General features: G+C 39.9%; 1 protein-coding gene across 12 annotated transcripts in view; it reads left to right on the top strand.

Moving 5' to 3' along the window:
* The first annotated feature begins 468 nt into the window (after positions 1-468).
* Positions 469-16,313, top strand: part of MEF2A (myocyte enhancer factor 2A) — a 157,314-nt gene continuing 141,469 nt past the window's right edge. For 10 of the 12 annotated variants that reach the window (XM_057723592.1, XM_057723590.1, XM_057723586.1 and 7 more), the window contains exon 1: positions 469-604. The gene's annotated coding sequence lies outside the window, so the exon portion shown is untranslated. Of the gene's footprint in view, positions 605-955; positions 1,230-16,313 lie in introns of those variants that run through there. The other 2 variants (XM_057723584.1, XM_057723583.1) reach the window with 2 other exon arrangements.

The following is a 16,313-nucleotide window of genomic DNA, read 5'->3' as shown; positions in this document are numbered from 1 at the left end:
CAGGGCGCGACGCCGACTGGCCGCCCCGCCCTGGGAGGCGCCCGGGCCCTCATCAAGTGACCAGTCTCCCTTCCAGGAGAACACGGTCCTTCAGAGGGAGAGCGAGCTCCAGCCCGTAGCCCCGGCGCCAGACCGCCGTCATCTCCTTCCTGTGCCGGGTGATGAGTCTCCTCACCCACCCGAAAAAACATAGTCCGCCCCTCACGTCCTTGTGGGGTAGTGCTCGCTCCCAAAGAGCGTGACTCCCTTTGCTCGCACCCTTGTCCTTCCCACTGCACGTGCTCTGGGACCCACCGAGGGGACACAGCAGCTCTGAGCAGAAACCTTAAGGAAGAAGCGAGAGAGCGAGCGAGGGGGAAGGAAAAGCAAGGCGAGCCTGGCGGAGGAACACAGAGGACCGTCGACGTCGTGCGCATGCGCGTCGGCAGGAACGAGTTCCGGTCCGGCTGGGGCCTGTCTCCTAAAAATAGCCCCGGTGTGGGGATCCGTGCGCGGATGTCCCGGCGAGTCCCGGGCTGAAGGAGGCGGCTCCGGGCGGCGCGCGGTGCTGGTGGCGGGCCCCGGCTGCGGCGTGTGTGCGCCCGCCAGCTTCGCCGGAGACACGGTGAGGGCCGCGGGCGGCGGGGTTTCGTCCGCGGTGCCAGAGGGGGGCGGCGTCTCGGCCTGGGGGCTGGCGGGGGGGGGGGGCGCCGAGGAGGGGGGCGGTGCGGCCCGGGAGGGGCGACTGCGCGGCTCCGGGGACGGCGGGACGGTGCGGCGTCCTCCTGGCAGGGGGCGGGGGTCGAGGCGCGCGGCGGCGGCTGCGGCGGCGGGGCGGGTGGGGTGCGGGGCGGTGGCGGCGAGCGGGGGTCGCGTCGGGGTAGGCGCCGAGGGGCCAGGCGCCCGCGGGGGCGGGGGCGGGGTGCCCCGAGGGCCGGCCCGAGGTCTGAAGGGGCGTCGCGGGCCGGCGGAGGGGGGCTCGGCCGCGCGGGCTCGGCGCGAGGGGCCTCCCGGAGCGCGCGCCGCCTTCGGGGCCGGGGGGCGGCGGCGGACGTCGCCTCCTTGAAAGTTGAAGGAGTTCCCTGGGGGGCCTGGAGGCTCTCTGCGGGGGGACGCCCGAGGGCCGTTTTCTGAATCTTGCTGGGCGAGGCCGGGTCTCCTCCAAGCGATTGACCCCCCCCCAGGTGCGGGGGGCGTTCTGCGCTGCTTTTGGACTCGGAGAAGTTCCCCCAGTTGTGTTTTGGGAGAAGGTGGGTCTAACGGAGCGGAACTTTGTGTGCGCGCGCGCGCGCGCGTGTGTGTATGTCGGTGGCCGGGTCGGTCCTTGGGGCCAGGGGGCGGCCCAGGCCGGGGGCACCTGCGGGTGCGGACACCCGCGCCTGCGGGGCGACGTCGCGGGGGAGAAGGCGCCGCAGAGGGAGCCGCTCGCTGCCCCCGGGACGTCCATCCACGTAGATCCCGGCTCGCAGGGAAGGTTTTGTGTGATAGAAACTTTGCTTTTTTTTTAGTTCGCTTTCATCAGTCTTTGATCAGCGAGGATCTATTAGTAGGTGAGATGGTGCAAACAAGTTTGGAAAAGATGAGCGTTTCTGAATTAGAAAAACAAGGCTTTTTTTGTTTTGCTTTGTCTTTTGTTTTGTTTTGTGTTTTCCCCCTTTAAAGTGTTCTAACTATAAAAATGTCCTCAGACCCGATGACTGATTCCTGAGATAAGAAGCGAGTCTCCTGTCATGCTACAGTAGGTAACCATGTGTAGATTGAAGAGTAGCAGCACAGTGTTAACCTGCATTTTATTTTACAGTGAGGTTGTGTTTCCAATAAGCGTGCTTTTAGAAAGGCCTGCTATGGTGTGTTAAGAGTGTGTGTATTTTTAAACAAATATTGTCTAAAAATTTTCAAGTTTTAGCACTGTGTGTTTTCCTTGTGTCTTGTATCTATTACTATATGGAGACAAGGTTCTCTAAAGCTGTAATTAGGTGTACATTACAGAAGAGCACTTTTCCTTTAAGAATCCAGCTGTGTTGTTTTGGCAACTGCCAAGTACTCCAGTTGTCAGTTTTAAAAATCTGTGTTACCTTGGCAGTACTTGTACAGTCTGTGGAAAAGGTAAACAACATAGCTTAAAGATTTTCTCTGCAAAGACAAAAATGGTATTTATTTTCATAGTATGAATTTAGGAAATAAGGATAAAATAACTATGTTGTGTTATTATGGCCTTTGTATATACCTTTTTTGGTTTGGGGTGTTTTTTGGGGTTTGTTTTTGGTTTATTTTTGGAGGGCTCAGTCTTTACTCATTTTTTTTCCCCTGTGAATGACAACTTTTTGCTTTAGGAAAAAAGTCAAGTGTTTTTACTAAAGTGGATGACAATTTTAGTTGGGCTTGATATCAAACGTAGTGAACATATAATGTAATGAACACATGTTATATGTCATGTGAAACATTAAGAGTAGGTCTGCATGATGATGCACTGATTCTGGAATCACTTTTAATTCTCAGTATGGTAGTAAAAAGTTGTGATAATGGTGTTACAATGAAAATACTTTGAAGAACTAAAACCAGTGATTTTAATACTTTGCAGACACAGTCTGAAAATTCTATTGAAAGAGTGCTTCCAATAGAAACTTATTTACTAAAGCTGTCAAGAATGTGAGGTAGTAGGGACCTCTCTAAACACAGTTATTTCATTTAATTCACACTATTGTTATATATAAAGCTATGGTTTTATTCATATTGGAGCAAAGATGATAAAATTATGCTTAACTCCTTAAATTACTTCCCAGCAAAAGCTTTTTTTTTTTTCTTTCTCTTTTCCTCCATTAAATCGTTTGGGGCGATGAGTGAATAAGTAAGTGGTGGGGAGTGTTCAGTAGAAGGAAAATAGCACTTTGGGGCTCAGAAGTAATTATTGTAATGTCACCATGTTGAATTTGGGTTTGAGAATAATCTCTCTATATTGCTAAGGTTTTTATGTTTCCTTAATGGGTATGTGTGACAAAGATTTATTTTGTAAACGCGGCTGGAAATAATCTTTTAGAGATGAGTTTTGAGTGGTGATGCTTTATTTTTCAAGGCAATTGCATTATTACTTTTACAGTAACTATGCAGTGCAGGTTAATATTAATTTTGTTAATATTCAAGCAATAGCAGTGTCGTCACTCATTGATTGTTTGGTTGCCAAGAGAGGAATATTGAAGTGTATTCTGAGAGTGGTTAAGTAATTATGGAAATGTTCATTAGAACCTGATTTTGAAGTTTGAAATGTTTTAATAAAATCTTTTGAGTAGATTTGTTTTCCGACTTAGGAGGGGGAGCCATGAGTCAGTCTGTTACTGGGAAGTAGCGTGCTTATCAGTCAGGTTTTTGCAAAGCCACCTTTTTTTCCTCCCTTTGCTGCTTTTATAAAGTCTGGCAAGAGGAATTTAGTGTAACATACAACGATGACGGTCCTAGATTTTCTGTGGGCATTTCTAATTTTATATATTCTGTCTTGTAATCAGACCATGCATCTATTTTTTTGTTTGTTTGTTTTGGAAGATATACTCATGGTACATATGAATGTTGCAAAGTCTAGTTGAGCTTTTCTTTTATCAGTGATGGTGCAATGAAAATACTGCTTTGTGGATTGAAAATGACCAGCATTGCTTTTTTTTCTAGATTAGAAAGAAAATTTCTGAACGTTCTTAGTAAATTGAGAAGTGAGTGTCTTCTCAGTGTTTGAAGTAGTAAGAGAAGTGTAAATATGGAAAATCAAATCTATCTTCTACTTAGATAACTTCCTGCAAAGAACACTTTAACGCATTGTGCTGATTTGAAAGTCCTCATAAAGCTGCTTGACTTTGTCATCAGATCTTGGTTCTGATCCCAGATCCACCACTGACAAAGTTTATGGGACATCTTCCGTAAAATGGAAAGGAATTACACCACCTGCCCCATAGAATTGTTAGAATTAAATGAAATTATGGTGTGATAGTTCCTAGGGCGTTGCCTTAGGCTTGAGGTACAAAGATGCATACTGCCTCATCTCCCTTCATCCTTTCCTCCACACATCCCTTCCTTCCTATGAAGACTGTGTAGGTACCCTGCCCCATACCTGTACCTTTAGTGTTTGTTACCAAAAGGACTTCATATAATGTGTAAATACAGGAGAATGCTCTTATATTTGTTTGGGATAAAATATCCCAGCATCTTAAATTCATTGTCAGATTATACATACAGTGTTTAGTTGGCAGATCTGCAATCGTTATTGGATTCTAACTTCCATGATGTCTCTTTCTAAAAAAAAAAAAATCAGTCAAATTTAAATATTTTTCCTGCTTTTCATTGAGACAAGTCTTTTAGGAATTATCTGTGGAAGTTATCTTTAAGATATGATATTTAAAATTTGAAGTTACAAGAATATTTTTATAACATACCTAGAATAGGTATATCTGAAAAATAATAGTTTTTCTTAGTAGGTAATTATAATTTTTTATTCTTCATTTTACTTGCTTGATGGAACTAAATTATTTTACTTAGATATGCTTTGTCTGTGTACTCTGTGATAAATGGATCTTGTATCCAGTTTATTATAATTGAGAGTATAAGCTCATTTGTTAATTAAGAAGTCTCATGCATGGCATGGGGTATGTGTTGGCACATATTTAATAAATACTATATTATTTATATAGATGTTATTTACTGATTTTAATAATTGTTATTGTATTTACCAAATTGGTGTTTACTGAACTTAGTATTTTATTTAATATTGGATCATCTTAGTAATCACTCGAGATGAAATCTAAGCATATGAGTTGAAACCCTAGCTGGCTCACGAGGTGGGCCGCCGGGTATTTGGACACTGGTGTATGGCAGCACGTGATTTACTTCCTGATCAGTTTAATAGCTGGTGATGCTGAAGGCCAGAGGAATTGTTACCATGGGTGAAAAACACACTGGCTGATCAGACTTCTAATAACTATCAACTAAGGCACGTCTTTTTATGGTTGTTTTGAATCGGTACTAATTTTCTTTTCCTTATACAAAAATATAAACTTTAATTTATGAACTTATATTCAGTCATCAGTAAAGTGTTATATTGTTATATATTTTGGGAAATGTTTTGGTAGTGGGTCGTAAATTTATACTGCATGAGCTGGACCTTTTCACCAGGTTATTTTTGCTGCTAGCAGCATGCATGTGGAGGTTGACTTGGATTAGTTTGAGGTGTGATTTGTGACCCTTGGAACAAAAGGATACTCTCCTTTTAACCTGGTAAGATAACTCGTAACTCTTGGCTCATTAAAAGGTGCTCCTGCATTGACTAATACTGTATTTGCTTGTCTCACTTTTTATCCTCACCCTTAGCAATCCATCTTTTACATAGAGACTAGAATTACATTTCTGAAATTCAGATCTAAATGTCATTCATCTTTTAAGAAAAACTTTGAAGGCATGTAAAATCAGTGAAGAGGCAGTAATTTTAAAGATAAGAGGTTGACTTCTAAAATCTGACAGCCTAAGTTTCAGAATACCCACTCTAATACTTTTTTGTTTTTTGGCAAGTTCTCAATCTTCTTGGGGCTCAGTGTATAATAAAGTAGTGATTATAATATTATCTACTTTGTACAGTTGTGGAGAGGATTGAATGAGATGTATATTATCAAACTTACAGCACAGTGCTTGGTACCTAAAATGCAATAATTTTTTCCCCTACTGTTACTGTCATTACCCTACTGCTATTGCCATTATTAGTCATGGCTCACTTCTTAATATGATTCTATCCTATCTTTCCAGGTTCATTGTAAGCCACAACTCTTCAGTTTCTATGACTCAGTTAAGGCTAGCTGTTTGCTCTACCCTGAAAAGTCGTCTTATTTTCATGCTGCTGTCTCCCACTTTTATTTTTCTAGTCTAGAATTTTCCTGAGCTTGATATTCACTTGGAAATGTAGTTGGGATTTCAAACATAAAGTTAGCCATGTGACTGAGATGTAGCTATTTATTCCTCTCCCCCCAACCTTCTTCCTCCCTCCTACACTCAAACCTTGGTGTCTCTGCTGGCCATCCCCATCTAGGTAAAAGGCAGGACGCAAGCCGGAAACCTAAGATACCATTTGGGATTCTTTTCTTTTCTCTCAAATCCAATCCATCTGTACATTCTGTTGTACCTTCAGAATTTATCTTGAGCCAATCCACTGCTCTTAGCCTTCACTGCCACCTCTTTATTTCAAGGCATCATTATCTCTTGCATGAATTACTGCGGTAGCCTCGTAACTGGGCTTCTTGTTTCTTTTCCTGTTCTTCACAAGTTCTTTATTCACACAGCACTCTAGGGACCATTTTAAGAGCCTCAGTCATGTCATTTTTCCTTGAGATCTTCCAGTAACTTCCCATTCCTCTTGAATGGCCTGTATTCCTTTCCGTGGCCCGAATGGCCCTGAGTGATCTTTCTCATTCTCATTGTTCTTCCCTTCGTTCATTGGATGCCAGCCACTTGCACCTCTCAGTGTTCTTTAAACTCTACTTCCTTTTTAGGGTCTTTTGCACTTTCTGTACTACCTGCTTGAGATGCTTTTCATATGGCTGGCCTGGCTAAAGTCTTTGGAACTTGGCCCAGACTCACTTCCTCACTCAGACCATCCTGTTAATGTTGCAGTCCATTAGTTACTCTCTCACACATCTTATTTCTCTTAAGACACTTAGTATAATTTGTACATATCTTGTTTAGTTACTGCTTAATTATGGTCTTTCTCCATTAGTTGAAAGTAGCATGTCTATATCTTTGTTCATGTTTTTGCCGAGGATTGGAATGCTACCTTGCTCATATACCTATTGAACTATTTATCCTTTAAGTTGTAGCTCAGATGTTATCTTGATATCGATTTTAATCTTTTTAGACAAAGTTCTCTTCCCTTGCTCTTGGTGCACACATTATTTGTAGAGTAAAATCCATTATAGAATATTTAAAGTATTATATGAGGTGAGTCAAAAATTATCTGCACTCTGGCTGTAGAATTTTAATTAACTTTTAGAAAGGACAAATACATCATTTTTCAACATAATATCCTTGCTTTTCAATACGCTTTGTCCATCTGTCAACAAGGTTTCATATTCCCTCATTAAAAAATGTTCTAGGCTGAGTTGCAAGCTATGAATGCACTGCTGACTTCACATTTTCATCAGAAGTGAATCTTCGTCCTTGTAGGGCTACTTTCAGGGAACCAAACAGGTGAAAGTCTGATGGAGCAAGATCAGGACTATAGGGAGGATGCTTTAACACCTCAAAAAGAAGTTTTTGCAGTGTCAACAGTGTGGGCAGAAGTCTGCAGACGTGCATTGTCACGCAAGATCACAATGCCCTTGGATAGCGGTCCTCTGCGTTTAATCAGTTTAGGCTTCAGCTCTTCAATAAGCATCCGACTGTAAAGAGTACTGTTGATTTTTGAACCTTTTTCCTGATAATGTTCCAATACTGGCCCTTGACAATCCCAGAAAACTGTCAGCATCAATTTTCCAGCTGATGGTTGACTTCTGAACCTTTTCTTAGTTGGCAATTGAGGATGTTTTCATTCCATACTCTGCTGTTTACTCTCAGGCTCAGAGTGATGAATCCATGTCTCGTTACCAATAATGATTCTCTTTAAGAAACTTTCACCTTGGAGTATTGCTCCAAATTTTGTTTGCAGATATCCAAACGCTCTTTGTTTATGCTCTTCCGTGAGTTGTTTTTTTTTTTTTTTCTCCTGTTCAGATAGCCTTTTAATCAGCTTCATGAAGCCAAAGAAAACTGCGTACAAGAGTTCCTTCACCATTTCAAATACAACATCGATGGGATATGCATTTGTCTTCCAGTAAAAGAAGGACAGTATAAATACACATTTCCAAGAACCTCTCGGGTACGTCTGCAGGTTTGCTGTGGGTCACACAGGACAGGCGGGCACCTGGGCCGGGCCAGGGCAGCCCAGGTGCCTCTGCTGCCACCTGCACGGTCCTACCAGGCTACCCTCAGAAACGTTACACAGAGTTGGAAAAAAGCCTCAGCTTCCGACAGAGCAGATTCAGAGTCTATTCAATCTCAAAGAGAAGTGACTTGGGACAGCCAACTTGCAGACTTTTCAAAGCCTAAGTCTATCATGGATTACTTTGTTTTGAGGTGTTAAAAGCATGCTCCCTATGGTCCTGATCTTGCTCCATCAGACTTTCACGTGTTTGGTTCCCTGAAAGCAGCCCTACGAGGATGAAGGTTCACTTCTGATGAAAATGTGAAGACAGCGGTGCATTCGTAGCTTGCAACTCAGCCTAGAACATTTTTTAATGAGGGAATACGAAAGCTTGTTGACAGGTGGACAAAGTGTATTGAAAAGCAAGGAGATTATGTCAAAAAATGATGTATTTGTCTTTTCTAAAAGTTAATGAAAATAAATTTTACAGCCAGAGTGCAGATAAGTTTTGACTCACCCTCATAAGTGATGTCATTCTCTTCTGCTGGGCCAAGGTCCTATGTCAGAGAGTCTCTTGCTCTTTTTGGATGCTCAGTACCGACAATCTGTCATGCCACATAGTGAACGCTCAATAAATATTGAATCAAATGGAAGTTATCTTAATCAATTGAAATGACCAACACAAACCAGTTTTCCCAATGACACTTTAAAAATTTATAAAGTACTTTCCAGATTATAAAATACTAGTTTGTGCATTTTCTGTACATATTAACACATGTATTCTGGGTCAAGGCATGAAACCCAGAGCTGTTGAGCATAGGTATAATAGCATTTCCTGAGATTCCATTTTGTGAGAGTTTTTGTGGGTAGTGATAGGAACCTAACCACAGTTTGTAATGTTGAAGATCATTCCACTTTCTAAATACCTGACTTACAAATGAGCTTTTGAACATAACCTGTTTGCAAGTTGGGGACCATTTTAGCAAAATGTTTATTTTGATGCTGAAAACCTTTTTCTTAATGGTGTTAAACTTAATTTGACATGGATTATGATGGGAGAGGGAGGAAAGAAACTGGGAGTTAAGAGTTTGTTTTTCAAAATGGTTCAGTTTTCCCAAAGTAGAGTTTTGGTATTGGCAGAAGATTGTTGTTGTTTTAATGTTTTGCTTTGGGAAAACCTTAGAGAAAAGTTTCAAGACTAGTACAGTGACCTCTCATATACCTGTCACCTAGGTTCACCAGTTGTTAATATTTAGCATATTTGTCTTATGATTCTCTGTATTTGCAGAGTGGCCCCAAAGTCTGGAAACAGACATTATTGTTCTATTTTATCTATACTTTGAAGCTCCTTGATTACATTTTCTGTAGTATGACAGAGATTCAAGTTTATTCAGAGTCAGAGGCATGTCATTTGAGGCAGAACCTCACAGATGTATACAAGGGATAGATGGGAAATGCTGCATTAATGTACATTGCTAACAAGGAAACCACATGTTAAACATATTACTCTCATTGAACATATCATGTATTGTGATGATATTCCTACTATTGTGGTAGCAGGAATCCACTCTGTAGATCTTTTCCCTCCTCTTCTTCTTTTTTTTTTTTCTTTTCTCCTTTTTCTTCCTTTTCCTATTATAATTGTTTTTATTGTTGAACCATTTGAGAGTAGATCTCACACATCATGATCTTTTACCCCTAGATGCTTTAGCAATATTGCCTAAGAACAAAGATATTCTTACATAACCACAGTATGATGGATTCAAGAAATTTAATGTTGATACAATAATTTATTATACAGCTCATGTTGAAATCTCTTCAGTTGTGCCAATAATGTCTTTTGATAGTTTTTTTTCTAATTCAGTATCATTTATTGCATTTTGGTTGTCCTGTCTCCTTTAATCTGAGACAGTCCTTCATTCTTTTTTCACTGATATTAATAGTTTCGAAGAGTCCTTCAGAAGTACAGGTCTTTTGTTTTGTAGGATGTCCATTAGATTCAGGTTATCCATTTTTGGCAGGGATACCACTTAAGTGATGATCGATTTATCTTTCAGTGCATCGGTCAGGAGGCAACATAATGTCTGTTTGACCCAGTGTGATTGCTATTTACTTGGATTGCTTGGTTTAGGTTTGCCTACCAGTTTTCTCCAAATGAAAGTTTTCATTATCCTCTTTGTTATTACTGAATAATCTTTGGGGAGATGCTTTGAGACTGTGTAAATATTCAGTCTTCCACAAAAATGTTTGCATAATGGTTTTAGCATTCATTGATGATTCTTGCCACCCAGTGGTTCCAAAGTGGTGTTTTTCTATTATTCCTTCTACATTTGTTAGTTGGCCTTCTATTTAATTGTAAATTAGAGCTTTTCCTTTTCATTTGCTTATTTAATTTCAATATAAATTCATAGATCTCTTTTTTTTTAAGTAAGTTATACTCTTTTAGCTGTCAGTATTCATTTTGATGTTCCAGATTAACTCAGATTTGGTCGGTGGGCGCTCCTTCAGCTTAACTCATTGGTTGTTTTGACATGTTCCAATCATTTTTGGAGTACTTCCTTACTTTTGGAGCAAAAGATATTCCAGGCTTATCTGCTTTTCCTGCTGCTGTCCTAGAATCAGCCATTTCTTCAGGGAGTCCTGGTTTCTTTCATTGGTTAAGAGTATTTAGAAATCAAGAACTGGGCAGTAGATATCTTGTTGATACTGGAATATCATTGTTTTAGAGCCCTTTCAGCTGACCAAGCTAAGAAATATTGAGTTTATGCTGATTGCTCAGGCAGTAGATTGTTATTTTTCTTTACATTCCTGGAACTCCTTAGAACAGAATCTTTCCTTTTGAAACGGTTAACAATTTAAGTGACTAATTTGTCACGTAGTTTTTTAATTTAATTCTGTAATGGTTGAGTCTTGTTTTCCAAAACTTATTTTAAGCTTTTTGGGAATAGGAATCCTGTTTTATATCTCTTTGTAATGTTCAGTAAATGTGTTTTACAGTGCCTTGAACGTGATTGGTACCCATATGTTGTTTATAATGTATAAATATAATAATGACTCAATATTATTCTTATACCATAATTAAATATTCTTGTGTTTTGTTATAACATTTCAGGTAATTTTGTGGAAACTTTTAAGTGAATTGGTGATTCATTTGTTCTGTTTTTAATAACTTTGCTAACCTTGAAGTAATGAAAAACCTAAAAGTTTTTCAACTTTAGAATTTTAAAAATGTAATTCCTGAGATTAAAGTATGTAATTAAAGAACATCAAAATGACTAATCTTGGCATTGCTGTTTTATAGCGTTTTGTTCTTTAGCCCTTTCTGTGCTTCACTTTAATTATAAAATGAGATGCTATCTAGATTCTTTTTAACTCTAGGTTACATGCTTTATATCTAATTAATATTGGCTTATTTATGAACGTGATATTAAGTGCTGCAAAGTATAATGGAAAGAATATTATGCTACTGAGCCAGGAATCATTGGGTTCTAATTCTTTGTAAGCATTGTGTTACTTTGGCAATTTATTTCACAGTTTGGTTTTCTTTATCTTATTCATTCAGTCCACAGGGCTAGGTGGTGAGGAATAAGGGTGAACAGGCATGGCTTTCACAGTCAGGTGGGAGTATGGACACATGCGTGTTTATAATCCACTTTGTTATATGTGCTTGATGTGTGTAGTGCGGAGTGCTACAGGAGCACATAGAAGGGACAGTTAATCCAGTTTCAGGGAGGCCAGGAAGATTTACTCCAGTGGAAGTGACACTTTAAACTTAGGTTGAAGTCTAAAGAGTGAATAGGAGTTAGCCTTGTGAAGAGAGTGGGTAGAGTTTACCAGACCTGTGTTAAGGGCAAGAGATAAACTTAGGGAGCTTGGATTGCTTAGAGAAACTCAAAGAGTACACTGTGGGTGGATCAGGCAGTGCCAGAGAGATTAGCCTGGAGAGATAAATAGGGACCAGATTATGAAGAGCCCTTAAACTGTGTTAAGGAATTTGTGCTTTATTTCGGGGAAAATCTAAGCATTTTAGGCCTGGGAGGAAGTTAATTTAAAAGGTAATACTGATTGTGCTCTGTAGACTTCTTTGGAGAGAGTTAAAACTGGTAGGCAGGGAGAATAATTGGGAGGCTGTTACAACAAATTAGTTGGGGTAAGGTGGCCTGGACTATGGTAGTGGGATGAGGATTGAAGAAATAGTTGGATTTGAAGAGATACGTAGAAGATAGAATTAGAGGACTCTGATGGAAGGCTTGTGGAAGGTAGAAGAGAAAGAGTTAAGGGTGATGATTAGGTTTATGGGTTGGGCAATTGAGGGAATGAATGGGTGGTTTTCTGGAATAGGAAGCACAGAGGAGGATTAGACTTTGGAGGGAGATAATGAGTTTACTTGTGATAGAGTGCCTAGATGGATAGAGCGGGTATAGTCAGAGTGGCATGCGTAGTTTACTCTCAGAAGCGGAACACTTCCTTTTAATGACAAGGCCTAAGGAGCTGGCCATGGAATGGGTGTTTGAAGAGCAATGGAAGTCAAGGTATGTAGTGGTCAGGGAACAGAGTATTAAAAATGTCTAAGGGTGTGCCTGCCCTAAGGCAGAGGACCCTGTTTTAGATGATCTCAAGGTTTTCAGTGTTTGATCTTGAAAAATTTCAAACACTGTGTTCTTAGTAAGATTGTCTTAAGTTGAACAAACAAGCAAACAAAAAAAGCAAAAAACCCTGCAACAATAAAATTTCTTTTTTCTAAACAAAGCAGGAGACTGTTTAATTGCTCCAGGCTCATCTTGTATTTTACTTTTCCCAGTTCTGGAATCATCCTCTTTTCTAAAGAGCCCTGATTCCTTTTGTTGGAGGATGGCATTTAGAAACCAATATCTGGGTGCTAGGTGTGCTCATTGCTCCTGGGATGTCATTGTCTTTAGGCCTTCTCAGCATAGCTGAGAAATATGTGTGTGTGTATACTAACCCACACATACACATCTAGTCATTTCTGCTATAACATGGCAGGTGTGTTCCTAAAAATCACTGTGCTCTGCAGACTTGTATAATAAAGACCATGGGGTTTGTGGCATCAATGGAGCTAGGACAACGATACTCAGAAACTTTATCAGTGACACAGAGAATGTGCTTAACTCAGAAACTTTATCAGTGACACATTAAAGAGAATCTGCTTTGAGGTTGTTTTTGGTAGGGGGTTTTCCTCATGTGATATGTCAAATTCTGTTACCTGATTTTCAGGATTTTGCTTTTCTTTGGTTCATTTTTATGATATTGGGGGGTTTTACATTATTCCTAGTTTAATGGTAGCCTCTTCTGTCAGTGTAGAATAGTCCTGTTACTTCAGTAGTTTTTATTTGTTTTAATGGTTGGAGAGAAGGGTTGTGAGACTTCCAAATTTATGATTATTTTTGGTCTTGCAAGACCTTAAATTTCCCCCTTTTTCTTATTACTTTTACCATCCAATGCCAAAGGACACTCTTTCTTTCCTTTTGCCTGTCTTCTTCTCCCAGAGGCCATGTGTTTCAAGGTTGTGCCCCTTTACATGGCGGCTGGCACTTTAAACGGTACCTGTTCCTTTAAATCATTGGATTCTGAATTTCTTTCTCTGTACTTTGTGTTCTGATCTGCCCATTTTCCCAATATTTTCCCAGATTTAGGGTGGGTTTAATATTTTTGGTGGTCTTTGCAGATGATCCTTAGGGCCTGTTTGCTGGCACCAAGCCTTGTGGCTGAGTGGGGGTGAAGTGATAGCCTGGGAGATCAAGTACTGGGATTTGGTGATTTTTCTCTTTCCACTCATCATTTTGTAGCTTTTTCTTTTCTTTTTGTCTTCAGGCTATGCTGAAAGCTTGGTTTTGTGTAGAATTTCCTTTTCCTCCTTGTTTTTTCATGTGGTCTAAGGGGAATATTTTTAGTACTTAGATAATGCTACCACCATCCTCCTCACTAAAGTGTCTACTTTTGGGGGAGGGGGAGGGGGATTGTATTGACTTATGCTGCACAGCTTTTAGTTAAGAAAAGACATGGGTAGTCAACTCCCACTGGTGAGCTACAGACTTCAGAAAATACTCTGTAGGAGAAATTAATTACATTTCAATACTTCATTCTGCTAGCATGCAAATGCAGGTTCTGGGTTATCGCAAGAGTCTTAAGTGCTTTTTTCGGTAAAGTAAGGTTATTAATTCAAGAATTTATGAGGGTGAGTCAAAAATTATCTGTACTCTGGCTGAAGAATTTATTTTAATTAACTTTTAGAAAAGACAACGCATCATTTTTTGACATAATCTCCTTGCTTTTCAATACACTTTGTCCATCTGTCAACAAGCTTTCATATTCCCTCATTAAAAAATGTTTTGGGCTGAGCTGCAAACCGTGGATGCACTGCTGTCTTCACTTCTTCATCAGAAGTGAATCTTTGTCCTCATAGGGCTGCTTTCAGGGGACCAAACAGGTGAAACTGCGATGGAGCAAGATCAGAACTATAGGGAGGCTGCTTTAACACCTCAAAACGAAGTTTTTGCAACGTGTTGACAGTGTGGGCAGAAGTGTGCGGACAATGTCTAGGTAAATAATGGCACCAGGTACACCCTCAGACCACATAAAACGAATTACTGCACACTGCTCTTCTTTCGTGCAAATCACAAGAGGGGCATCCATTTTTGCTTGCACCGCAGTTACAAATGAACAGATGTAACGTGTTCACACCTGCACAGCAGTGACTGGGGAGACAGTAGCCTTGAATGGAAAGCACTGATAAGACAGTGCGGCCAACAGAAGTTTTAATATAACCGGAGTGCGGCTAATTTTTGACGCAGTCTCGTATTTCTACAGTGTATATTGGAAATGCCTTGGTTTTATTTATAACTTGAATGACTTATAGGCCTGTATTCAACCTAGGGCTTCTTTGGTACTTTATTTTAATAACAATCTAATATGTGAAGTTTTCGGAAAAGGTAACTTCTAAACTTGGGAATTGATCTGATAGGTGTTAACTTTGAAAGTTAAATTGCTTGTATCTCTTCTTATTCTTTTTCTATTCTCTTTTGGCTTTCTCAGTTCTTTTTATGATTTGAACTTTTGTCCTTTGATTACAATAAATTGTACGTGTATTATTTCTTGGCTGTACACTTGTGTTTAATAAGGTGGCACTATATCTGTTTATTGTAGCTGAAGTTAATTGGTCCTCTGTCTTATATGCTTTCTATCTGTGTCTTTTTAACAGAAACTTAACATACAGTTGGAATTATGTGTGGAAGTTCTTTATACTTGATTTCTAGAATTTATTTGCTTAAAATATTATTACCTTTAATCATTTCCTTCCCTAGAATTAACAGGTTTTTTATCAGTGTTTTATGCTGTCAGGGTAGAAGTTGACTTGTTTCATTAGCCATCATACATTTATTTTTAAAAATGTAAACCAAAATTAAAAGGCATATTGACTTTAAACATCAGAAATCTTTTATAATAGAAATTGAAACCTTTTGCTTTTAATGATGTGTTTTTGGAATTCTCCACCTGATTTTTAATGGTGTTTTAAAGGCCTATGCCCAGCTGTCTTTGGAACCTCATATACGAGCTATCATTTCTTTTTTCATAGCTTCCACAAGTCTTAAATAATGACTTGACAGGCTCTTTATACAATTTCTTTTCACTGCCCTATCCCTTTTTTTTTCAGCTGGTAAATATGGTAGCCCCAAAGGAATGTCCATGGCTTTGCTCCCTTGCCCCTTCCTTTGGACTCTATTCCTTTTCTATTCTCACTACTTTAACTATTGTTTCTGTATTGTTGAGGCAGAAATATAAACACATATAAGATATAGCTCTTTACTTCTAGCAGGTAGAAAGGGTAAAACCCCATTAATTACTGTGCTACATTAATTACCAAGTGATCTGTAAATCTTAGACACAATGTATGGTTTAGGGAATTCAGGGAAGGAAGAGCAGAAGTGACCAGGGAATGCTTTGTGGAAGAAATTATATTTGAGCTGGATGTCAAGTTTTACTGTCAGAGATGTAGAAAAGATATTCCACACAGAGAAAAATCATTTTGAGCAAAAGAGCTAAAACTGAAAGTGAGAGGTGTGTATTGGACACAATTTGGCTAGGTTGGAGGGCGTTTCAGAAGTAGATGATGGTAAAGTGCGAAAGAGAGCTTGAGACCAGATTGTAGAGCATGTTGAGCAGTTTGGACTTTCTTCTTTAGCTAAGGAAGAGCTGTTGAAAAGTCTTTTAAGCTTGGAAGTGACCAGGGCCTTCTTTAATATGCCCATGTAACAAGATAACAGGGTAACAAAGATGATCTTATGTCCTTTCTTATTAATAAAGCTTGGTTCCTTAAAGAATAATCCTCAACAGCACTTGTTTAAAAGGACAGTGCTAGCCTTGTTACTTAATTTGATTGTTTGAAGGAAATTGG

The sequence above is a fragment of the Hippopotamus amphibius genome, chromosome 2 (assembly GCF_030028045.1).
Source record: "Hippopotamus amphibius kiboko isolate mHipAmp2 chromosome 2, mHipAmp2.hap2, whole genome shotgun sequence".
Classification (NCBI taxonomy): domain Eukaryota; kingdom Metazoa; phylum Chordata; class Mammalia; order Artiodactyla; family Hippopotamidae; genus Hippopotamus; species Hippopotamus amphibius.
The sequence above is the reverse complement of the archived record's forward strand: the minus strand, read 5'-3'. Positions and strand labels throughout refer to the sequence as shown.